The sequence below is a fragment of the Pteropus medius genome, unplaced genomic scaffold (genome assembly GCF_902729225.1).
Source record: "Pteropus medius unplaced genomic scaffold, Ma_sr-lr_union100, whole genome shotgun sequence".
NCBI lineage: Eukaryota > Metazoa > Chordata > Mammalia > Chiroptera > Pteropodidae > Pteropus > Pteropus medius.
The window spans coordinates 12,193,544-12,218,688 of NW_024353517.1; the positions used below are offsets into that span (position 1 = coordinate 12,193,544).

The 25,145-nt window shown below is 44.6% G+C and overlaps 1 protein-coding gene and 2 pseudogenes across 11 annotated transcripts in view; all 3 read left to right on the plus strand.

The window, feature by feature from the left end:
* The first annotated feature begins 4,165 nt into the window (after positions 1 to 4,165).
* Positions 4,166 to 4,342, plus strand: LOC120593114 (uncharacterized; annotated as a pseudogene).
* A 6,376-nt stretch (positions 4,343 to 10,718) lies between these two features.
* Positions 10,719 to 25,145, plus strand: part of TNK2 (tyrosine kinase non receptor 2) — a 38,544-nt gene continuing 24,117 nt past the window's right edge. For 6 of the 11 annotated variants that reach the window (XM_039850802.1, XM_039850803.1, XM_039850807.1 and 3 more), the window contains exon 1: positions 10,719 to 11,484. The gene's annotated coding sequence lies outside the window, so the exon portion shown is untranslated. Of the gene's footprint in view, positions 11,485 to 21,748; positions 21,866 to 25,145 lie in introns of those variants that run through there. The other 5 variants (XM_039850801.1, XM_039850808.1, XM_039850799.1 and 2 more) reach the window with 4 other exon arrangements.
* LOC120593027 (ubiquitin-40S ribosomal protein S27a-like) lies at positions 15,248 to 18,210 on the plus strand (annotated as a pseudogene).

The following is a 25,145-nucleotide window of genomic DNA, read 5'->3' on the forward strand; positions in this document are numbered from 1 at the left end:
TGGGCCACTTACATGAAGTAGACAAATTTATTAATAAATTCAACTTACCCAAATTAACAAGAAATATCAAGAAATATGAATGGCCTAGTAGAAATAGAACTTATCAAAACTTTCCAGAAAGAACTCTAGAGACTCCGTTTCACTGGTGAATTCTATCAAACATTCAAAGAAGGAATATCACCAATCTTACACAAACTTTTTCAGAAAATAGAGGAGGGAACTGTTGAGGTCAATATAACATACCAAAACCTGACAAGAGACATTACAAAACCAAATACTACAGACCAATATTATGAATATAGATGCAGAAGTCCTTAACGAAATACTAGTAAATTGGATCCAACAATATATAAAAGGATAATACATTATTATCAAGTAGGGTTTATTCCAGGAATGCAGGGTTAATATTAAATCAATGTGTCTTGCAATTTTACACCTATATATGTATTGCTAGTTGAACACTTGTGATGACCAGAGTAGAGCTTGATGAAGAGGCTATGTAAGTTTCAGTAAATTCTAGTGAGTTTTGGCCTTTCACATGGTGGCCACTATCCCTCACATCCCAGGCCCACATGGGTGGCTCAGAGGAGAGACAGTGGCCCACACTCCTGGTGCAGCTTTCTTGGAACCAGAGTGGGCAATAAGGACTTGTCCTCCAAATCTCGGGATTATGTGTTTTGATCGATGATTACTGCTTTTGATCGCCGAGGGACCAACACAGGGGCTGGCCATTGTTTCAACCCCTGTTGGCCAAAGTGGCTTACACAGCATTTAAAGAGACACCCTTTCCTTTCGGGAGCAAAACATTTAAGGAAATCTTTGTCAGGTCATGGGCTGACTGCAGAGATAAAAATAGAAACTTCAGTGATCACACACAAGGAATACATATTTTACAAAAATAGTTTGGAACAGTCACTAACACGGCTCCAAATCTCAATAAGCAAGATTTAGCAATCCCTGAGGAGTGGGAGAATTGGATTTCCACAGTTACCACAACATAATGAAGTAAAGGAAAACTATGTAGAACCAATGAGAATGTTAGTAAAGAGAGAAATTATAAAAAGGAACCAAATTCTGGAGCTACGAAGTAAAATAACTGAAATGAAAAACATCACCAAAGGTATTCAGCATCAAATTTGAACATACAGATGAAGAGATCAGTGAACTTAAAACTTGAAATTATTCAGTCTGAGAAGCAGAAAAAAAGAATGAAGAAAAATGAACACAGTCTGAGAGACCTGTGAGACGCCATCAAACATACCAGCACAGGCATTATAGGAGTCCCAGAAAGAGGAGTCCCAGGGGAAGAGAAACAAAGGGGCAAAAAATATATATTTGAAGAAATGATGGTTAAAATTTACCAAATCTGAGGAAAGATACGGATATTCTATGCAAGAAGCTTAATAAACTCAGAGATCTACAGTAAGACACATTTTAGTCAAATCATCAAAACTGAAAGAGAGAAAAGGGGAATTTTGAAAGTATCAAAAAAGAAGTGACTCATACAAGAAAGCCTCAATAATATGAACAGCTAATTTCCCTTTGGAAGCCTTGGGGGCAAGAAGAAAATGGGACAACATATTTAAAATGCTGAAAGAAAGAACTATCTACCAATAATTCTGTATCTAGCAAAGCTTTCCTTCAAGAATGAAGGAGAAATTAAGATATCTCCAGATAAACAAAAATTGAGGGAGTTCATTACTGGTGGACCTGCTCTACAAGAAATGCTAAAAGGAGTCATTCAGGCTGAAATGAAAAGATACTAGACAGTAACTCAAAGACACGAGAAAACAATAAAGAACACAATAAAGAACACTGGTAAAGGTAACTACATAGGTAAATATAAAACCCAGTATTGTACTTTTGGTATGGTCTGTAGCTTTCCTTTTTCCTATACAATTTAATAGATAAATACATAAGACAATAATTATAAACCTATGCTAATGGGCATACAATGTATAAAGATGTAATCTATGACAACAGCAATATAAAGAGAGAAAGAGAAAGATATAAAAGAGCAGAGAGTTTGTATTCTATTGAAACTAAGTTGGTATTATTCGAAGTAGGTTTTTAATAAGTTTAAGATGTTAATTATAATTGCCAAGGTAACCACTATGAAAATAATTTAAAAATATATAGAAAAGAATATAAAAATGAAAAAGAATTACAATTATATACTACAAAAATAACTAAATATATAAAAGGGCAAGAATAAAAGAATTGAGGAACAAAGAAAATATAAGAAATACATAAAACATATATATATATGGCAGAAGTAAGTCATGTCAATCCAGTAATAACATTAAATATATATGAACTAAACTCTCATCAAGAGGCAGAGATTGGCTTACTGAATTAAAAAACACCCACACACACAGGATCCATCTACATGCTGTCCACAAGAGACTCACTTTAGATATAAGGACAGAAGTTGAAAGTAAAAGGATGGAAAAAGATATTCCATACAAAAAGCAACCCAAAGAGAGCTGGGTGGCTATATTATTATCAGACAAAATAGACTTTAAATCAAAATAGGTTACAAAGACTAAGAAGGACATTATATATTGACACAAGTTTTGATACAGCAAGAAGATATAACAATTTTAAACACTTACATACTTAATAGAGCCCCCAAAATATATGATGAAAAAAGTGAGAATTAAAAGTAGAAATAGGTCCTTCTATAATAATTGTTGCAGACTTCAATATTCCACTCTCAATAATGGATAGAACAACCAGACAAAAGATAAATATATAAATGGAGAACTTTAACAACACCATAAATCAAATAGATCTAGCAGATATTCCAACACTAGCAGAATACATATTTTTCTTAATTGCACATGGAACATTCTCCAAGATATACCATATTAAGCTTCAAAATATCTTAATAAATTTAAAAAGACTGAAATATAAAACATCTTTCTTTATCACAATGGAATAGAATGAATCAAAGAATGAAAACCAGAAAATTCACAAATATGTTGAAATTAAACAGCACTATTAAACAATGAGTTAAGAAGAAATCACAGGGAAGTTAAATAATACTTTGAGACAAATGAAAAAGAAAACACGTGTACCAAAACTTAATAGGATGTAAAGAAAGCGGTGCTATGGGGAATTTTATAGCTGTAAATGCATACTTTAAAAAGGAGAATGATCTCAAATCAATAACCTAACTGTATACTTTAAGAAACTAGGAAGAGAAGAGCAAACTAAACTCAAAGCTAAGAGGAAGAAGGAAATAATAAAGTTTAGAGCAAGTTAAATTGGAGAACAGAAAAACAATAGATAAAATCAAAGAAATCAAGTTAGTTCCTTGAAAAGATAAAAACAAAATTGTCAAGCCTTTTGCTAGATTGACTAAGAAAAAGAAAGGGCTCAAATTATTAAAATCAGAAATAAAAGTGGGGACATAACTATCAATTTAACAAGTTAAAAAGGCTTATAACAGGGGTTGGCTCCAAAGTGTAGTGGTTAGCATGTCTGCTTTACACGCAGAAGGTCTTGGGTTCGCACCCCAGGTGGAGCCACGGACCATACCCGGGTATGCTAGGCTCCCTCCCACAGTGTGCCTGGCCCCTGGCCCCTGGCCCCAGACCCCGGGAGTGCCAGGCCCCAGACTCCAGGCCCCAGGTGCACGCCTCCCAGCGAGCACACCGCCCTTCCAGAGAGTGGGAGGAGACGCCCCGCCTTCAGAGATCCAATTCTTAAGGGGAAACAGCAACATACATAGGTCAGGGGTGAGAGTCGGCGGGCGGGGCGGGGGAATTGAAGGGGAAAAAATTTTTTTTAAATAAAGGCTTATAACAAAATAGTGTGAACAATTATACACCAACAAATGGGATAACCTAGATTAAATATACAAATTCCTAGAAATGCACATAGTTAGGAAAAAAATTAAAATTAACAAAAGATGTCCAAATTTCAATGCTTAAAACTACAAAATGTTGCTGAGAGAAATTAAAGACTTAATGCAGAAATATACAATGTTTATGGATTGGAAGACTCAATATTGTTAAGATGAATTGTCCCCGGATTGATCTATAGAGTCAACACAACCCGAATCAAAATTCTAACAGGCTTTTTGCAGAAATTGACAAGCTGATAATAAAATTTATATGGAAATGCAGAGGACCTAGAGAAGCACTTTTTAAAAAGAAGAACCATTTGTTGGCCTTTGGCTAAGTTCAAGTGTAGTATCTGTTATTATATGATTGTCCCTTACCAAGGATAATATAGTAAATGGGTGTGTGGAACAAAGAGATAAAATAGGAGCTTGTTCCATCTGCTTCACTCCTTGATTTGGAATTGCAATATTTCCAGAAACGATGCACAGAGAAAGGGGATAAGAAGAACAAGAACAAGAAGAACAAAGTTGTGGGTATTACCCTACCTGATTTTAAGACTTATACAGGTAAAAAGTACAGGTAAAAAGGCAGATATATAGACTAGAATAGAGTTCAGATAAAAACCCATCCATGTAGAGTCGATTGATTTTTTACAAAGTGCCAAGGCAATTCAATCAAAAAAAAGACAAGTCTTTCTAGCAAACAGTGCTGGATCAGCTGGATAATCACAAGGGAGAAAAAAATGAACACTGACTCTTACCTCATACTATATATAAAAATCAACTCAAAATAGATCATACACTTACATGTAAAAATCTAAAATTACAAAATTTCTAGAAAAACACAGGAGAAAATTTTGGGGGTAGGCACCAGAGATAGAATACAAAAAGCCTGACACACAAAAGAAAGGTTGATCGATTAGAATTCATTCAAATTCGAAAGTTTTGCTTTCCAAAAGATACTATTTTTAAAAATAAGAAGGCAAACCACAGACTGGAATAAAGTATTTGCAAATCATATATTTGATAAAGGACTTATATCTGGAATATATAAAGAATTTACAATTTGGTAATAAGATGACCCAAATTTTTTAAGTGGGCAAAAGATTTGAATAGGTACTTTATAAAATGAGATGTGCAATGGAGAATAAGCACATGAAAAAATGCATCATTAGTTATCAGGAAAATACAGATGAAACCACTATGAGATACATCTATACATTCATTAAAATGCCTAAAATTAAAAAGATTGACTTTACCCTATGTTGGTGAGGATGCTGAGCAACTGGAGATTTTATATACTATTAATGGGAAAGTAAAATATTACTACTACTTTGGAAAACAGTTGGGCAGTTTTTTAAAAAGTTAAATATACATCCACTATGTGACCCAGCTATTCCACTTCTAGGTCTGTCCAAGAGAAATGAAAATATGTAACCACACAAAGGTTTGCACTCAAAGGATCATGGAAGCTTTATTTGTAATAGTTCAAAACGGAAATAATTCAAATAGCTATTGCAATGTATTATAGCTATAAGATGGACTTCTATTTAGCTCTGAAAAAAAAAACCCTATTGATTTCATTTATATAAAATTCTAGAAAATGCAAACTAACCTATAGTGACAGAAGGCAAATCACTGGTTGCCTGGGTATGGCGTGGGAGAACTAGAGGATGCAGGGAGGAGTGGAAGGGAGGGATTACAAAGAGGCATAAAGAAACTTTTGAGGATGATAGAAATGTGTTTGTGGGGATGGTTTCACAGTATATACTTAAGACAAACTCATCAAGTTATATACTTTAAATTGTGCAATGTATTGTATATCAATTATACCTCAATAAAGTGGTAAAATAAAAATGCACAGACACACCACAGTATCTTGCTTTGTTCGCTTATAGATCTTGAATGATTCATATCTACACAAATAAATGTACTTTATGCTTTAAAATACACTTAAAATATTGTATATTATACATTACATAGATATGCCATACTTTGTCTTATCAGTCCCCTTTTAAGGAACATCTAAGCTAGTTCTACTGTTTTACTACTGCATACTATATTTAACCGAGTAGCTATATTATCTGAAAACAATAAGCTAAGGATGCACTGTGTCTACACTACAAATGGGGAGATTTAAATAAAGAAGGAGAGAAAAACAGCAGAGAGGTACAAAAGTGAAAAAAATATCTCACCATTTAAGGGTAAGGCCTGACTGCTCCTCATTTCTAAACTTAGTACAGTGAGTTCCAGGGGCAGCCAGATTTCATAGATGTAAAGAAGGAGTAAGTAAAGAATAAAAGGAGCCAGTCCTTCATAAGTTTTGTCCTGTCTTCCCCACTAGCAGTTTCTTGATTATGCATACTGGGCCATGTCTTATATGATTGTGCCTGGCACTGACTTGGACTCACACAGATGAGTACCTTGTGGCCACTGGTCCATTTATTGGTTACCAACTTCAACTCTAGATGTCCGCCAGGGGGCGACAGTACCCAGGGTTTGGAATCTACTGGCTCTTTTGGCCCTTTCTCTAGCCGCGCGGGGGAGCGGAACGTGAGAGCCGCAGGCAGCGCCACCACCCAAATGCCCTAGTACGGTTTTGAAACTATGTGTATTCCTTGGAGGCATGTGAGCCCGCCCCCTAAGCAGCTCCAGGGACCTCTGACTTGCTCAACAGAGTAAAGTCACGGTCTGTTCTTGGTCCCGGGATGATATGGCCTGTATAAGCAAATAGCCCTATGCCTAAGAATTCCTTCAGATATCCCTCCCTTCGCCTCGACTAAGAGGCAAATGGTCCGTTCCTGACTAAAAAAATCTTTTGTCCTTTGCCAAATCAGATCGTCTGTTCACATACCGGTGCTAATCCCACATCTCCCTTCCCTCCTGCCTCAGTTCAGGCATTTTCTAGGCGTTGGGGGGATACTGGGGAACCAAGCACCTGCCATTTCTTGTTGCACATTGGAATCACCTGGGGAGCTTTTAAAAACTGTGGATGCTGAGCCACACTCCAGAGATTCCAATTTAATTTTTTGGGGGTGGGGCCTGGGCATCAGAGTTTTTAAAAGCTTCCCATGTGATTCTTAAGTGCAGCACTACCGAAAAGCTCTAGGGTCCAAGGCTTTGCTCCTCAAAGTGTAGATGGAAATGCAGACTCTCAGCATCTCTTCCCAATCTGCTGAATCAGAATCTGCATATCAACAAGATCCTCAGGTCATTCAGTAGCACACTGAAGCTCCAGAAGCCTGGATTTAGTTAGTATATCATTATGCTTTGCCTGTGCTCATTGTCCTGGCCTGAATCACGGCCTCCACAACTTTCTCATGCTGGATCAGTTTTTGACTATAGTTAGACGTTTTTGACTATGACCTATAGAAAAGAAACTGATTTCATATCAAGATGTAGAGTGCATATGTGCATATATAATGAAACAAAAATGTCACAAAGCAATACTTTTACTATCTTCAATGCATTCATTCATTCAGTAAGTACTGTTGACACTTAAAATGCGTGTTAGGCTATTCCCAAACATCCTGTTTTCCTGGACTTTACATTCTGTCTGTGTGTGGTGGTGGGGGCGGGCAGGGGGGAAGGGTTGTCAGAAAGTTAAAAATAAATTACGCGTATGAAGGGCATGCTAGAAGATTAATATAATAAAATTTCTTTTAAAAATTACATTTGGGAGGACTTCCAGATGTTAGTTATGTTGCTTCTTGATTTGGGTGCTGGGTATGTTCACTTTGTAAAATGTGCATGTTTTTGCACTTCTCTGGATGGATGTTATACTTCAAAAAAAGTTCAAAAAATTACATTGTGATATTTTCTATTCTATTACTGTCCTCTTTCATTAAAAAAAAGGGCCAGTCAAAACCACTAAATTCAGTTCACCTCCTATTAACAGGTTGCAAAAGTGGTTTAAAAAATATTGCTCTATTTTAGAGAACAGAACAAAACAAAACAAATAAAAACCTTTAGCTCAATCACTCAACAGCATCCACCCCTCTTGTCCGAGCATCTGCTTGCAGGTGTGAGCCAGGCTGCCCGTCACCACCCCACAGTTGCCTTTCTTGCCCTCCTGCTTACCCTGCAGTGCAACCATCTGAAGGCGGAGATTCTGTAAGGGCACCACCACAAGCCTCCCTCAAGCAGCTTGGTCTGCCTCTGCTTAGAACTAGACCTGACAAGCCCTTCTCCCTGCAGTCACTCTGCTATGGGCAACTCTGCTCAAGTTCCATATCTGGGAGGAGATTGGCACAGGCATGTTAGAGGGTTGGGATTATCCCCACAGTCACCTCCTGAATCTTCTGAGCTTTATGCTTCTAGACTGTGTCTCATTTCCTCCATTATGTTCTCAGCTCCTTGGGGACAGAGCAGTCTCCCAAGGTGTCTCCACAGCTTCTAGTGCTAGAGTCACAAAACAGTGCAGAGAAGGAGACAGCCTCAGAGACATCTCCTAGCATAGTCCCAGCACTCAACGTGGTGGTTGGTGGGAACAGTCCAGGAGCTGAGACTAGGCAGGATGGGGGAAGGGAGCAGGAGGCCTCTTTTCTGTAGGCCTAAAGCTCCAGATAACCCTGCGCTAAGGATGTAAGAGGCATGGATCTGGCTCTTGAGGGCAACTGGAGAGGTGAGAGAACAGGGAGCTGGGCTCCTCTAAGAGGATCACTTAGCAGGACCTACCATGATGCAAGTGCTTTTACCCCTTGCTTTGTTTGATCTGGAGTTTGATTCACCAACAGAGAAACTTGCTCCAATCAGTTGTTTACATCTAGTCAGAACGAATGCTTCCCAAAGCGAAGCTCCTGTGTTTGGCGTTGCTTTGTTATGCCTTAGTGGTTCAGAGCAGACTTTGGAGTCAGAAAACTGGATTTGAATCTCGGCTTCACTACTATCAGCTGTATGACCCTGAGCAAGTTAGTTTAACCATATAGAGCCTCAGTTCTGTTATCTGTAAAATGTGTACTTCATTACATTGTGGTGGGGACTGGATGAGAATAAATGCCAAGTGCAGGGCTTTACTCTTAGCAATTGTCATTCTGAGGTAGTGTGAGGGAGGTCAGGGAGAGGGCCCCCCTCAGATTCCTTCCCCCTGACTTTCTCCTCTGAGGCCAGGGAACAAGGAAGAAAATCCTAACCTGGTTGTGCCCAGAGTCCTGCCTGCCTTAAACCTTCTCTTAGTCCAGCTAGAGGTGCATTTACCTCCTGCTCAGCAGCCCTGGCTCCATGGGGAGGGGCAGTTGTTACACAAACTGTTATCAAATGATTTACTAGAAAGTTGCCCTGCCCACCTCACAGGGTAAGATACCATAACCCAAATCCACCTAGTCCAGCCCCCGCATTGGCATCTGGAACCCGTCCTCTTTTATTGCCCTATTGTCTGCTGGCCAGGGTCCTGGGGCCCAATACTAGACAATGGGAGTGCAGAAAGTGCCATCCTTACATAGGTCTCTATATCTGACTTTTGGGACAATTCTGTCTGAAGTTGTTTTATTATTATAACCATTTTATAGATGAGATATAGTCAGTAACAGGGCCTACTTACCGCAATTCTTTGGGTTCTAAACTTCACAGCCCAAGGTTGCCTCCAGTTGGGCTGGGATCTGGGTTGGCAGGCTGCACTATCACTGGTAGGCGGGGCTGGGAATTTTCTCTATCTTCGGGGTTTGCAGAAGAGGGTCTAAGAGGGAGCAGTGGAGCAGGGAGTAAGGTCCCATTACCTTGGAGCTTTCTGCCTGTGTTCCCAGCAGGAAATGAATGTCCAGGCCCGAGATCAGATCTTCCTCATTTAAGTAACCTTCAATACCCTCTGCCCTCCATTGGCCTCAGGGAAAGGGTGGGGGTGACCCAGGTTCCTAGGACTCTGGGCAGCAGTTTAGAGATTACTAGAATCCCTCTCTCAAGTCACTTAATGGATTGTGACTTTGTCAACTTTCCATTTTGACCTTCCCATTTTAGAAACGAAGCAACTGAGGTGAAACGGAAGAGACTCTTTACACTGTTACATGGTAAGTCGGCAGCAGCGAACTACTTAGAATTCGAGACTCCTATTTAAGTGCTCCTTCATAGGGAGTGGTTGACCACACCTCCTCAGTGCGAACGCCCTACCTTCGGCTTCACCTCTCCTTCCTTTTTTGGCATCACAGGAAGGCGCAAGCAGGGCCTTTGGGATAAGAGACGGGTGCAACGAGGACCGGGGAGTGGCGGGGTACCGAAGACAGAGGGCACGAGGAGAAGTAAGTGGAACCTAGCCCTTTAAGAGGGCGGGTCGGGCCCCGCCCCCTCGAGGCAGCGCAGGCGCAGGCGCGCTTCAGGAACTCAGGCAGGAAGGCGGGCGCTGCTGCCTCGCGGGCCGGCGCGCGGGGCCGCAGCACCTGCGGGGGCGGGCGCAGGGTGCGGCGCCCGGTGTGTGGACGTCAACGCCCGGAGGCGTGGGCAGGGAGGCGTGCCGGGGACTTGGGGGCGGCCGCGGAGCGGAGGGTACGCGACCCCAGAGCTCCGTCTCGGCGGGGACGGAGCAGAGGGAGCCGGGCAGGAAGCGGTGTGAGCGAGCGCCGAGGGCAGCACCATCTGGAGAGGCGGGACCGCGCGGCCTTTGGGGGGCAAGCAAGTGCGCTGGGCAGTGCGGGCGGGGGACCCCTGGCGGGGCGCACAAGAGGAGCGCGGCGGGCTCAGCCCGGTGCTGCCGGAGCAGCAGCCGCAGCGGGTCGGGGTTCTCAGCTGGGGCCCGCAGCACCTCCGCGGGCTGAAGCTCGGCGTGGAGGAGCAGGGAGGCGTAGGTCCCGCGGTGCAGGAGGAGGGCGGGGTGGGGCTGGGGGTTAGAGGCAGGGGCAAGCCACAGCCAAGCAGGGGGGGTGTGTGGGGGCTGGGACGGCGCGGACTGGAGGCGCCCGCCGCTGAGGACCGGCTCCGCGAGCTGGCCTGTGGTGCAAGAAGAGGGGCTGGGGCCCCGCAAGCAGCACCAGGAGAAGGGGGGAGGCAGCCCCGCAGTACAGGAGCGTGGGGAGGCCCGCGCCGGGGTGCAGGAGCGGGGGGAGGGGAGCCAACGCAGGCTGCTGCAGCTGTCGGAGTTTGGGGACCGCTCTTTTGAGCTCGGGAAGGGGCTCGAAAGTTCCGGGGAGAAAGGGGACCAGTACTGGGAGAGCTGCGGGCACCTCAGACGGGAGGCTGTGGTTCTAGGAGAGGCCTCGACTCGCAGAGAGAGACTCGAGCTAGTGGGGAGGGCACGGCCTGTGGGGCCCCGGGGGCCTGAGGGGGAGGGGCGCCTGGGGGTGCAGGAAGCAAATTGGCTGCCGGGGGTACAGGAGGGACAGGTGGTGCGGGCTGTCCAGGAAACATACCTGGAGGGGAAGGAGTCCCAGGAGAGAAAGGGGCATTCTGAGGGGCACAGGATCCGGAGACGCAGGCGAAGGAGAAGGTGGTAACCCACAGACTGGCTGTACAGCATCGGAATCGCTTCAGGGCCAAAGTGAGCGCAAGATGTAGGGATGTGGGAAATGGGGAACAGAAGACCTCTGTGAACCTGGGAGCGTTGGAAGCCACTGTCCGCGAGCAGGCAGTGTCCTGCTGGATCCTCTTCTGCCACCTCAGCCTGGACATCATCGAAGCTGTGTCTGCAGGGAGGCAGCAGAAAGCAGCAGGTAAGGAAGCCCATTTCTGAGCTCAGCTGGAATTGGTATGTTTGGAAGCAGGGGGACTGCGGTTACCTCAGGAAAGAGTGATCTCCAAACTTCCTTTGTTCATTCTCCTGTACCTGGGAAGGGAGAAGCTGTGTAATTTTCACAACAGTGAGGCAGGATTCCTCCTCCTAGCATTGTATATGCCAACTAGAGTGATGGGGCATTTCCTTAGAGTCGACTGGAGGTGAGACAGCCTGGGTGATTGCCAGGCCTGGGCAGAAGGAAGAGAGGGTTAGCCCCAGGCCGAGGTTACGAGGAAGTAGTCATCCTCTCCACCTGTTTACCTGTGCAGATAGGGTGCCTCCATGTCATATCTGGGATGGTGCAATCAGCACAGGTTGTTGCCTCAAGTCCTCAAAACATTCCAAAAAAGGGAAGGGGGCAGCGTTGCATTAACAGGACCTTATCTTGTAACCCTGTTGGCCAAGTGAGCTGAGGTGTGAGTGACAGCCATTGACTTGGGCACGAGCCTGACCTGCTCCCGCCACACCTTCTTGTCACAGCTGATTAATATTGAGGGCCCAGAGCCAAGGATGAATCGTGAGCAGAAGGGTGGAGAGCTACTGGGGAGGCTTTCTGTCTCCTTGTAGACTCTCAGAACCCAGCCTGAAAGGGGTGGAAGGGGACGGGGTATATGCACTGCTGGACTCCGGACATCCTCTGTGGCCTAGACCTCAGCCCCAAGATGTGGAGGTAGACAGATGGGCGGCTATGGTATCGTGGGTTCTGTACCAGCCAGGGCCAGCACCTAGGCCAGTCTAGAGGTGGTGTTTGCAGGGACGGGGGCTAGATTTGGCTTCTTGTCCACTCCCGCATGGCCTGGGTGCCAGGCCTATTCATTCCTGGCCCAGAGGGGCTTGGTTGGCCAGCTTATGGGCCTCGTCTGCCTAGGACTGTTCACCTCTTATCTGGTAGCGGCTGGGTTTTTGCTTCTCTAGCCCTTGGGGAGGCGGGGAGTTGGGGAGTTGTGCAGTTGTGCAGTATTACTGTCTGCCTCAGGCCTTAGTTGGGACCCTTCTCTGCCCCAGCCCAAGGTGTGGTTCTGAGTCACATGGCTTCTCTCTGAAGCAGGCAGGGTGGAGATAGTCCTCCCTTGTAGAGATCAGAGAGAGAGGTGGTGACGTCCTAGGCAGGCAGCAGCTAGGACTGTGCTGGAGGAGCCGGTTAGCCTGCCCTCACTCAAACCCAAACCTATCTGTCAGGTTCATCCCACGCTTGCCTGTCTCACTGCCACCCCAAACACCTGTGCACCGGAAGTCCAGGTGCTGTGTGCACCATGCCTGGCTCTTCTGGGATGACCAGACTAGTTCTGGCTCTCTGGCTTCAATGCAGAGAGAATGGTCTGTTCATAACATATACACACAAGCACACATCTTCATCCTATTTCAGGCTGACTTTTTTGCATTTGTGGTAGATGAAGATAAGGACTTTTTGACAGGTCTGGGATTAGACTACTTACTAGCTGTGTAACCTGGGCCAAGATAACACCTTTGGGCTTCAGTTTCCTTGTCTGTGCAGCGGGCCCTACAGTGTCCTCAGTGCAGAGGGCTCAGACCCTTCTTTGCCAGTCTGGTGCCCACCTCCCCAGGAGCCCTGGCTGACAGATGTTGGGGAGGAGGGGTTAGTGTTTCCAGATGTTTTCCTTTGGCCCCTAAACCCTTGATTAACCTGCTACCCTGAGCTTTATTCTGGGAGATGAAGTGCTTTTTTTTGTTTTTAATAGTTTGATTGAGGTATAATGCCATATGGTAAATGGAACATACTTAAAACATAATTTAATGTTTTAACATATGTATATACTCGTGAAACCACCGCCACAGTCAAGATAATGAACATATCCATTATTCTCAAGTCCCCCCAAATTTTTTGGGCCCCTTTGTAAGTCCTGCATCCCACCCCTCCTTTAGCATCTCCCATCCCCTCAAACAAGTAATAGACTGATTTGCTTTCTGTCAGTATACATTAGTTCACATTACTTAGAATTTTATGTAAATGGAATACAGTGTGTGCTCTCTCTTTGCCTGGCTTTTTTCACTCACCATAATTATTTTGAGATTCAGCCATGTTGTTGCAAGTATCAATAGTTCATTCCTTTGTATTGCTGAGTAGTATTCTATTGTACATATATACTACAGTCTGTTTATGAGTTGTTTTCAGTTTTTGGTTATTGCAAATAAAGCTATGAACATTTGTTTAAGTCTTTGTATGGATAAATGCTTTTTATTTCTCTTGGGTAAATTCTTTAGGACTAGAATGGTTAGATCATACGGTAGGTGTACATTTAACTTTTGAGAAACTGCCAGACTGATTTCCAAAGTGATTTTACCATTTTACATACCTAGCAGCTGTTTATGAAAGTTCTAGTTTGTCCATATCTTTGTCAACAGTTGGTGTGATTGGTCTCTTTAATTTCAGACACTCTAAAATTTTTTTTAAAAATTATGGTATTTGGTTTTTTATTTTAAAAATTTTTAAATTTTATATTGAGCATCTTTTCACATGCTTATTTGTCATTCGTATATCTTTGGTAATAAGTCTGTTCAAATTGTTTACCTATTTTTTAATTGCGTGGGTTTTATTTTTTCCATATCGAGTTTTGAGAGTTCTTTTTATATTCTGGATACCAGCCTCATATTGGATATATTTGTAAATATTTGCTTCCAGTCTTTGGCTTGCATTTTAATTCTCTGAACAGTGTCTTTTGAAGAGCAGAAGTTTTAAATTTTAATAAACTCCAATTTACCAACTTGTTTTTTTTATGGATACTTTTGGTGACATGTCTAAGAAATCGTTGACTAACCCAATTTTCCTATGTTTTCTTCTAGAAGTTTTGTAGTTATGGGTTTTACGTTAAGGTGCCAATCCATTTTGGGTTAATTCTTGTATGGTGCAAGGTATAAATTGGAGTTCAGTTTTTTGCATGTGAAGATCCAATTGTTCCAGCATTATTTGTTAAAAAGACTTGTCTTCTTTCTATGGAATTGCCTCTGTACCTTTGTTGAAAATCAGTTGTCTTTATATGTGCAGATCTAATTCTGCACTCTGTTTTGTTCCATTGATGTTTTGTTGCATTGATCTATTTGTCTTTATCCCAGTACCACAGTATCTTGATCATCATAGATTTATAGTAAGCCTTGAACTTTGTTCTTCCTTTTCAAAATTGCTGTAGTTATTCTAGGTTCTTTGCATTTTCTGTTCATTTTAGAATCAATTCGTTAATTTCTACACACACAAAAAAACCTTGCAGGGATTTTGATTGGGATTCCATTGAATCTATAGATCAGTTTGGGGAGAACTGACATCTTAGCAGTGTTGAGCCTTCTGACTCATGAGTAACAGATCTCTGTATTTATTTAGATTTACGAATTTCACCATTGTTTTATAGTTTACAGTGTATAGATCTTTTATATCTTTTGTCAGACATATCCTTAAATATTACATATTTTTTGGTGCTATTGTGAATGGTATTTCTTGTGGTATTGAGTTATTTTTAAAAATTTTTTATCTTAATTGTGGTAGAATATGCATAACATAAAATTTACCTTTTTAACCATTTTTAGGTGTACAGCTCAATAGTATTAGGTACATTCATATCGTGCCTCATCACCATCCATCTTCAGAACTTTTCTCATCTTGCAAAACTGAAACTCTGTACCTATTAAACAGTAACTCTCTATATATTGTTGGATTCATAATATATACCTTTAACTTATCATAGTTAAAGCGATATTAGTATAAGAGCCTTAAAATAGTATACTGTCAAAAATTATACATGTTATAAACCCCACGCTACATTGATATTGTTTGTGTTTAAACAGTTTGTCTTTTAAAGTAATTTAAATAAGAAAAATAACTGCCCAAGTAATTGCCATTTCCAGTACTACTCATTTCTTTGCATAGATCCATATTTCTATATAGTATTATTTTCCTTCTGTCTGGAGGACTTCTTTAACATTTATTGTAGTGTAGATCTGTCTGCTGATGGTGAATTCTTTTAGCTTTGGTATATTTAAAGAGTTTATCTAGCCTTTATTTAAAAAATATATTTCTGTTTTCTGATCCATCATCTGTGGTGGAACCACTCCTGAGATGCAGATTTTCATGAAAACCCTTTCGGAGAAGACCATCGCTCTTGAAGTTGAACCGTTGGATACAATAGAAAATGTAAAGGCCAAGATTTAGGATAAGGAATGGGTTTCTTCTGATGCAGCAAAGATTGATCTTTGCTAGCAAGCAACTGGAAGATGGATGTACTTTTTACTTTGTCTGACTGCAATATTCAAAAGGGGTGCACTCTTCATCTTGTGTTGAGACTTTGTGGTGGTGCTAAGAAAAGGAAGAGGTCTTACACTACTTCCTAGAAGAATAAGCATAAGAGAAAGAAGGTTGAGCTGGCTGTCTTGAAATACTAGAAGGTAGATGAGACTGGCAAAATCAGTTGCCTTTGTTGGGTGTGCCCTTCAGGTAAATGTGGTGCTGGAGTTTTTCTGAAGAGCCACTTTGACAGACATGACTGGCAAACATTGTCTAACCTATTGCTTCAGCAAACTGGAAGACAAGTAATTTTATAGAGGGTTAATAAAAGACATGAACTAACAACAAAAAAAGAAATTTCTATTGGAATAGAATTCTAGTTAATTTTTTCTGTCAGTATTTTAATGACATTGTGCCACTGCCTTCTCATTTCTGTTGTTTCTGCAAGAAATCTGCTGTCATCTTTATCTGTTTCGCTGTAACTCATCTTCCTCGCCCTCCCCAGCTACTTTTTAAGATTTTCTTTTATACCACTGATTTTGAACAATTTAATTATAAGGTAGTTTGGTGTAGTTTCCTTAATGCGCTTGGAGTGTACTGAACTTCTTGAGTGTGTGGGCTTACAGTTTTTATCAAATTTGGAAAAATTTCAGTCATTATTTCTTCAAATATTTTTTTTGTTTCCAACTCCCTCCTTTCCTCAGGAACTCCAATTATATATACCTGAGGCCACTTAAAATTGTGCCACTGCTCACTGATGCTTTGTTCATTTAAAAAAGAATCTCTTTTTCCTCTTTGTTTTAGTTTGGATAATTTCTAGTACTGGGTCTTCAAATTCACTAAGTTTTTCTTCTGCATTATCTAATCTGCCTTTAATTCCATTCAGTTTATTTTTTCATCTCATGAAGTGTAGTTTTTATTCTGGAAGTTCAATTATAGTCTTTAGAAATAATTATAATTGTTTTAATGTTTTTGAATGCTGATTCTAATGTGTCACTTTTGGATTGGTTTTGATTGATTGCTTTATTTCCTCATTATGGGTCATAGTTTCTTGCTTTTCTGCATGCCTAGTACTTTCTTATTGGACTCCAGACAATGCAAATTTTACCTTGTTGGTTGCTGTGTATTTTTCTTTTCCTGTAAATATTCTTGAGCTTTGTTCTGGGATGTAGTTAAGTGACTTGGAAACAGTATGATACGTTTGGATCTTGTTTTTAAGGTTTATTAGGTGGGACCACAGCTGTGCTCAATCTAGGGCTAATAATTTCCCACTGCTGAGGCAAGAGGTATTTGCCTGTTCTACCCAAATGGCTAGCCTTTCCAGTCTAGCTAGCTATTAGAAACAGGTACTTTTCCCAGCCTTGTGAGCACCAGGTACTGATACTTCTAATCCTTTTGGGTGGGTTTTTCGGCCAGCCTTGTTTCTACACATTCATGTGATGATCAGTACTCAGCTGAATATTTGGAGGAGGGACCCTTTATAGACCTCTGTGGTGCTCTCTCTTCTCTGATGATCTGTTCTGTGAGCCTCCTAGACTTTCAACTCCATCTTCCCAACTCAGGGAGTCTTTTGGGGTCCAACTGGTTCCCTTCCCTGTGCTGTAGCTTGGAAAACCAACTGTAGGGCTGAACTCCTTTGTTTCCTGTCTCATGGATCTCACTGTTCTTTGTTTCCTGATGTCTGGTGCCTTCAAAACCGTTTTGTACATTTTGTCTATTTTCGTTGTTATTTCAGTCAGGTTAAATCTGATCTTTGTTACTCCATCTTGGTTAAAGATGAAGGTTTGACTTTAATTTCCTATTCCCACCCCTCTACCTTTTAACCCTTTCCATCTTTCAGTCCATCCACTCTAGATGTATCTCATTTTTTCTTCTGTCTCCCATCTATGTTTATGTTGTTATGGTGTTGTAAACTGTGATGACTTTTCCAGTCCTGCACAACTTTTTGTTCTCCTGGGGGTTGCTTTTTTTGTTTGCTTTGTTTTCTGTGTACCTTTCATTTAGTCACACTCTCCAGTAGCTGTCTAAATTTCTTAAGAATGTCATCAGTTACATTAGGTATTCTATCAAATCTGTCTTTCTGTCTCAGAGCCTTGTGTCCTGAAGCAGCACAGGCTGGTTGCTTTCTATCACTGATACTTAGCTGTCCTCCTGGGATCTCCCTTCAGCATCCTGGGCATTTCCTTCACAGTTCTTTGTGTTGGATCAACTCTTTTCTTGTGTTCTGTGTCTTCTTCTCTGTTAGTTTACTCTCTAGTTTTGGTAGAGCACATTCTCTCAGTTGTCATGGGCCCATCTGCTTTCCAGCTCCCCAAGTTTTGTACTATTGTCTCTACTGTTCTATCCATCCTCAGGGACTTCTGCCATTCCAAAAATTTATCTTTTTTTTAATTGTTGTTTTGGTGGGTTTTTGGAAAAGATGAAGTTATGTGCATGTGTACAGTCTTTTTTTGGAACCTCCGTCCCCTCTTTAAAAAACTTCCCTATTGAATCCGTGAATTCATTCAGCATCCAGTATATACGTAACAAACAAGACTCTAATCTATGTCTGCCTTTTATGGGCCTGCATCCTTGAGCCAAGCAATGTAGTGTACAGTTGTATATATGGACTGATTCCTGGCTTTATCTTTCACTTTTTGGGTGACCCTGGTCACCTCTCCAGAGCCTCAGTTTCCTTATCTGTAACATGGGGATAATGTAGGGTAGTAAAGGGGATGTTCATTGGTCAGTGAAGATAAAGTTTTAGTAAAGAACCTGTTCATAGTGTCTTCTTGAGGATCCAGACCTTGATTTCTTTATAGTTCCTCCAAACTCTAGCACAAGGTGAGCATATAGTAGATGATGAGTGACTGAGGAGGGGTGTAGGGTGAGAGGTTTGGCCTGGTTTCTCCCTTCAGCAGTTGTACCTCCTGGGAGCCTTGAGTGTCTCAGCTGGGTGTCGCGAACACTGGGTTCTTCTCGTCTCTGCCGATCCTCTGTGTGCTGTGTCTCCTAATGAGGCAGGGTCTCTTTGGGCCCCTGACCTCACTAGGTCCCGACCTTAGCAGGCCTGCCCCTCCATGGCTGGAAAAGAATTATCATTACTCTGAACAGCTGACCACCCCCAGCTCCTGGAGATCCATTCCCTTATGACAGGTTTTAAGTGCCATGGACCAGGCAAGTCCCTTCCCTTTTTAGGATCTCAGTTTCTCTGTTTCTAAAATGGGTGGGCAGGTTGGATTTAAGGTATCTTGAACATCTTGACATCCCTGATATTTCTTACTCCCAGGGTCAGACCTTTCTCTCCTGAGCCCTGCACCGGATGTTCCTAGCTCTTGGGATTCTGGTGTAGACATGGTTCCCAGAGGGTAAGCAGTCCCCCATGCCTAGTAAATGCTTTACAATTCACAGCTCTTGCTTCTTTCTCCACCCCACCTCCAAGCCCCAACAATAGGCCCCTTCAGTGCTAGGTCTCTGATGATGGCATGGGGGTGGGGTGAGGCCTGAGCAGGCAGGCAGGGTGACTGAGCTGGGCGGTCTCTGCTCAGCCCTGGAAGAGCTCTGGGAGTGGCTGGCTCCTGGGAGTCACTGCTTGGGCCTTCCTCCCTGGGAGTCACTGCTTGGGCCTTGGTGCCATGGTGATGCCTGGGCCAGAAGAGTGGCAAGAGGAAGCTTTTGCAGTACCCTGCATCCCAGCCCTGGCCCTCTGGTGTGCATGGTGTGCAGACAACTGTAGGATTTATCTTTCGTCACACTGTAGTGGTGTGTGTGTGTATGCAGAGGAGGGGGGATGCTCCAGGAATGTGTTAGGACTCTCAGTGTCCTGTCTCTGGGTGTCAGTGTTGGCACCCAGTTTTTAGCTGGTGGAGCATGAAATTGTTACAGAATACTTTCAAGACCAAGTTGGTACATGTGGGGAGGTGCTGAATTAGTGCAGGTCTGTGTCATGGTGTTTAGTTAGATCCTTTCCTTCATCTCTGAAAGTCACACCTCTTCCATTGGAGTCAAAGGAAATGAGGCATAGGAGGGTCCCTGTATCTGGTGTGTCTACCCCTGCTTCTGTGGCCTGCCTTCCCACCCTGTCATTCCTCTGTCCCCTCTTTCTCTCATCAAGGCTGGTATGCCTGACAAACCAGACCTCTTTCCCATCAACCATGTGGTATCCTGTACCCCAGTCCTCCTCCAGAGAAGGCAGCCTTCGTGGAGATTCAAGGCTCTTTTGCCTGAGTGACTGGCCATGTTGTTCCTGAGGATGAAATGGCTTTGTAGAGCAAAGCAGCTTAGCAGGTCTGGGACGGGAGTGACTATAATGAGATTGGCAACCCCTCTTTCCATAAAGGTGCTTGCTTTACTGGATTTGAAATAATGGTGGGGGCAGGGGTGTGCGAGGAGCAAAGCCAGGGCCAGGAGAAGGCAAACAGGCTCAATCCTGGTATCCACTGGAAGTAAGGCGTATCTCCTAGCTCACTGGAAAAGAGTCAGGCCCCCTTTCTTCAGTGTCCATCACAAAGGTTTGAAGTCCTTTTCAGCAAACTCTCTTGATCAGATGCCATGACAGAGTCTGACACATGGGTGACAGATATAAGCACATTATTATTTTACAACGTACAGACTATAGTAGAGGTGTGTGCGTAGGGCCCCCTCAGTAGAGTTAGGTATTAATATGTGTTACAGGAATAGGGACCGTTTAAGGATCAGAGTGTGATGGATAATTTAAAGTTTTTAATTCTTTTGGCTGCTTTCCACGTGTACTATTATGTATTTTTACCAGTATTGTTTTCAAACATCATGTTAACACAATAACCTGGGAAGCATGGCAGAAATAACCATTAGTGGGTATGGGAATTTACAGAGGAAATGACATTTGATTTGGGTCTTGAGGGGTGTATAGGAGTTCATCATGTAGACAAAGAGGAGTGTCACAAAGAGAATAGCTCAAAGACATTAAAACTAAAGAAGAGAGTGTCTAAGGAAGGGCAAATATTTGACTTGTAACATGGAGACATTTGAAGGGAATGGTTAGAGATGGAGTTGGACAGATAGGCAAGGAGTGGATCCTGAAGGGCCTTGTATTTGGTTCAGTGAGGAGTTACAGAAGGCTGTAAGCAGGAGAGGGGCTTAAGATCTGTGTTCAGATGACAGTAATAGCAATAGGCAACTATGTGCCAGGTGCTGTGCTAAGTGTGCTATTCATTATCTCATTGACTCTACATTCAATGGAGGAAGTAATATTTATCCTTGTTTTACAGATGAGGAAATCGAGGCTTAGACATTAATTCATTTGCCCTAAATTGCCCAACTAGAAAGTGACAGAGCCAAGATTTCAGCTCAGGTCTGTCTGACTTTTGATCCCAGTGCTATTAATGGTAGGAATAATGAGGCAGAAACAGCAAGATTTTGTGGCCTACCCAGTGGGAAAGCTAGGATGGGGTGGAGAGCGGTGAGGTTTGTAGCCTGGGTGGCTGGTGTTGGCTTAGAATGTTTTCAGTCAGGGTACAGGGAGCACGCATTAGCTAGGTGTAAGTGGTTGATGATGAGCCCAGTTTGAAGATGCAGAATTTGTGGTACCTGCATCCTCCTGTTAAGACTGTCCTTTCAATGTCTAAAATGTGAGTCTAGAGCTTCAGGAGGTCAGCAATGGAGACAGCACATGGTGATTATTGAAGCCGTGGGTGGAGAAGAGATGACCTCCAGAAAGTGGAGCATCCACTGAGAAAGGAAGGGCAAGTTCAATAGTCTTAGGAAATACCCATCCTTAGGGAGAAGGGTGAAGAGGCTTTAGGGCTGGACTCAGGGCCCATGGGCTCAGAATTGCTGGCAAATATGCTTCAGCCTTGCCTGTCCTCAGGACCTCAGCTGCCAAGCTTCCCTGGGAGGGAGTGGGCCCCTGTGTCCTGAGGATGGAGAGAGTGTGGGCAGTCATGGTATGTGTCTGAATCACTCCCTTCTGTCCCTTGGCCTCTGGCCAGCCTCCTCCCCAGACCAGTGTGATGTCAGACCTGGTCTGACCTGAAGGTGTGGAGTTGCCTGGTGCAGTTCCCTCTGGATTGAGGTCCTGAGGGGAGCCAGCTTGGCCTTGGTCCAGAAGCTTGGGCCCTGCTCACAGAGGGTGAGTTGAGGCTGACTTGGCTTGGTGGGGCTGACTGACATGTGGAGGCAAGATAATCCTCTGGCTAGGAGAGGAGCTATAAGCACCCCCCTTACCCTACCCCTGCCCTAATATGTTGTTTTCCCTCCAGGGCTTAGAAAAGAGGGAGGGCAGAGGTGGGAAAGGACTGGCTTGGAGGTGGGGTTGGCATATATTCCCAAGAATACGGTAGACTGTTTTGGAAAAATCCTCTTGGCCGGAAATTACATGTCACATCTACTCCTCAGTGTGGATTTGTCACTTCACTGATACTGTTGGAGAGGCTGGAGGAGGGGAGTAGACAGCTGAGGCAGGCTGGGTACCTGGCTACTCCTGGCTCCCTTTAGAGATAAGAGGGCAATTTATAGACCAAAGAGGTGTGCATGTGGGCTGGGTTCCCTAAATCCTAGAGGTAGTTTGGATCCTGTGGCTATCTTAATACTAGGATGGCATTAAGAGGCAGAGGGCTTACTGGGGAGGAGATAGGGAGAAAGGGGGAATGGTTTGGATCAGACCCTTCACTCAACCAGAGGAAGAAGGAACAGGCCTGTTTTCTTCAGCCTCTCTTTCTCCACAGCCTCCTGACTTTGGGTTCTTGCAGGTGCTCCCCAAATTAGTTTTTGCCCTGGCTGCAATAAGATGGAGAGGAACTTCTGCCTAGAATAGACCTGGTGACCGGTAGGGTCAGCCCTAACCCCAGCGTGCTTCACGGTGGAAAAGGAGCTTGTGAGGAGAGTGAGCCTTATGGGAGCTCACCTCGTGCCCTCCTGGGGTCTCTTTACTCAGTCTTGAGGTCGAGTTTGTGTGGGGGGCGGTATCTCAGCATCTTCCTCCTCCTCTGCCCAAACCCCAGAAGGGTTGAAGGTGCCCTGAGCTCAGCCCTAAATACCTGGTACTATGGAGTCAATGGATGCTTCAGATGCCAGCAAAACAGAGGGTGTACGGGAGGGCTTGAGGGCCTCCGGGCTGGAGGGAGAGGAGGAGCCTCTGCAGTTGGACTTCCTCTTCTAGTAATGGCCTCTCCCGAGTGCTGGGTGACAGAGTTCTGCATGGGCAGGTGTTGGACCGGCTCCTCCGGCAGGGAGTGTGGGCACTCCAGGCACTCTTTTGAGGCCAGAAAGGTCAGCCCCAGTACTCTGCCCTGAACTGCCATGCTCACCGCCTGTGCTGTCTTGTAGGGGGGCAGCGCAGAGAAGAGGGCCTGGCTGGGGCGGGCGCGGGAGGCGTGGCTTTCATGGCTGGGTGAGGAGTGGGCTGGGCAGGTTCATCCAGCAGAGCCAGTGGTGTGAGGAGAGCTGCAGGGATCCCAGCAGGTGGGCTCATTCTTGGAGCCCAGTGGAAGCTGAGCGGGTGCAGGGATAGGCTTCAGGTCTGGATGTCTAGAGGGAGGGGTCTCAGGTGGAGTAAGAACGGAGGGTGCTTCTCTTCCGTGAGCTACTTGGATGGGACTCCCTTATGGAATATGGGGACCCCTGAATCCCCAGGACCCAAGTGGTGACTGTGGAGCTCTGGGGTCGTGGAGGTGGCCCTTCGAAGGGCTGAGAGGAGCTGTGTCTCCGTGGTCAGTGAAGGTGGGGCGCGGCGCTTGCTTCTCTCTGGGGGTCAGCCTGCTGCGCTGCGGAGAGGCGGAGGCTTGTTAATTGTTAATGGAGACTGGGGACAGATTGGGGGAGGGGCTGGCCGCAGGCCTAGCAGGAGAGACAGCGACCGCGACCGACCACCAAGGCTTTGGTCAGCCAGTGACAGAATGGAGGCTGTTCAGTACATGCCGGGTTGGGGGCGAGGAGCTACTTTAGCAGCCCTGCCCTCCTAGAGGATGCTCGAGGCCCGGCCCCTCAGGACGCAGGGCAGTGACGCTGCCGGTGCCGCTGGAGGGGCGGGGGCTGCGCTGCGGGATGGCTCGGCTCCCATCTCTGGCCCTAACGCAGGGAGTTTGGGTTCCATGGGGGAGAGATCTGCATATCAGCGCCTGACGGGGGGCGAGGAGGGACAGCAGGTAATGGGGGAAGCCTGGGGGATAGTGAGGTACCCGGGACCTAGCCCTTATCATCTGCTGATGAGCTGAGGGCCCAGCCTCTGCAGCAGCCTCTCAGGAGTGAGGGGTGTCTATGTTCCTAGCCCCAGGACAGGTCCTGGGGGCAGAGAGGCTGGGTAAAGAAGAGTGGATGTTGAGGTGGAGGGTTAAGGGGGTGGAGTGAATCAGTGGTGATGAATTACTGATGCTGACATTTGCCTCAGTATCTCTGGGTCCCCTGGGTCCCAATTAAGCTGCCCTTTGGGCTTTCCTCAATGCTCCATGGGAGCACTGGAAGCACTGCTAGGATTTGGGTTTAGTCTTTTATGGGCACTGAGTCCCTGTGTCCTGGACGTTCCTGCTTACTGGCCTTTTATATATGCATGTCAAGCCAAATGTCCCTGTTTGCTTTAGAAAATATGATCACCATATTTATTGGGCTGCTTTTCTTCCCCTTGGAAACCAAGCACTTTCTTTCTTGGCCGGCAGAGGGCAGTGGCTGACAGGACAAAGCAGGGCAGAAAGGTGGGGGCTGTTTTCCAGGGCTGGTAAAAGGGGTCTAAGAGCTGACCTGAGGCTCTGATCCCTGACCATGGTTCCCTTTTACTCACAGCCTTCCCCTTCTGTATTGCTGAGCAATCTGCTGAGGCTTGTTCTTACCACATTTCCAAGGGAGAGTCAGGCATGGGGTTCTAGTGGATTTGGGGCACATCTTTCAGGAGATGTCTGGAATTTTTAATCTAGCCATTCTGCTCCAGCACAACCTGTCTTGCAGTAGAAAGTGTAATCCTACTTAAATTATCCCCTGAGGTCAGATCCCTGGGTCTCCTTCAGGATGGTTCTTGGTGGGAGGTAGGCAGACTTCTCTGTCTGAGTTGTGGACATTATCTGGTGGCATTTGGGGGAAAAGTTAGCTTTAGTGTGACCTCAGCCTGACCTCATCTTGTTCATGTTCTGTGATCCCAGCCTCAGACTGTTGATTCACTTGGACTGAGGGGAGGCTGCACCTGGCTACCTCCATAGGCTTTGGGGGGTGGGTGACGGGAAAAGGGAAGAGGGACAGATTGCTGGGGTATGTCCTCCCTTCCCCTACTGGGGTCAGACCAAGAAATGACTGTCTCTTTGGATTCCTCCTTGCCAGGGAGGTCAAACACTGAGAGAGGTCTTGGAAAGACTCTCACCCCAGCTGCCTGCCTCACCAGCCAGCTGGGGCTCCCAGAGCTAGTGGCCAGCTGGATAGGGACAAGA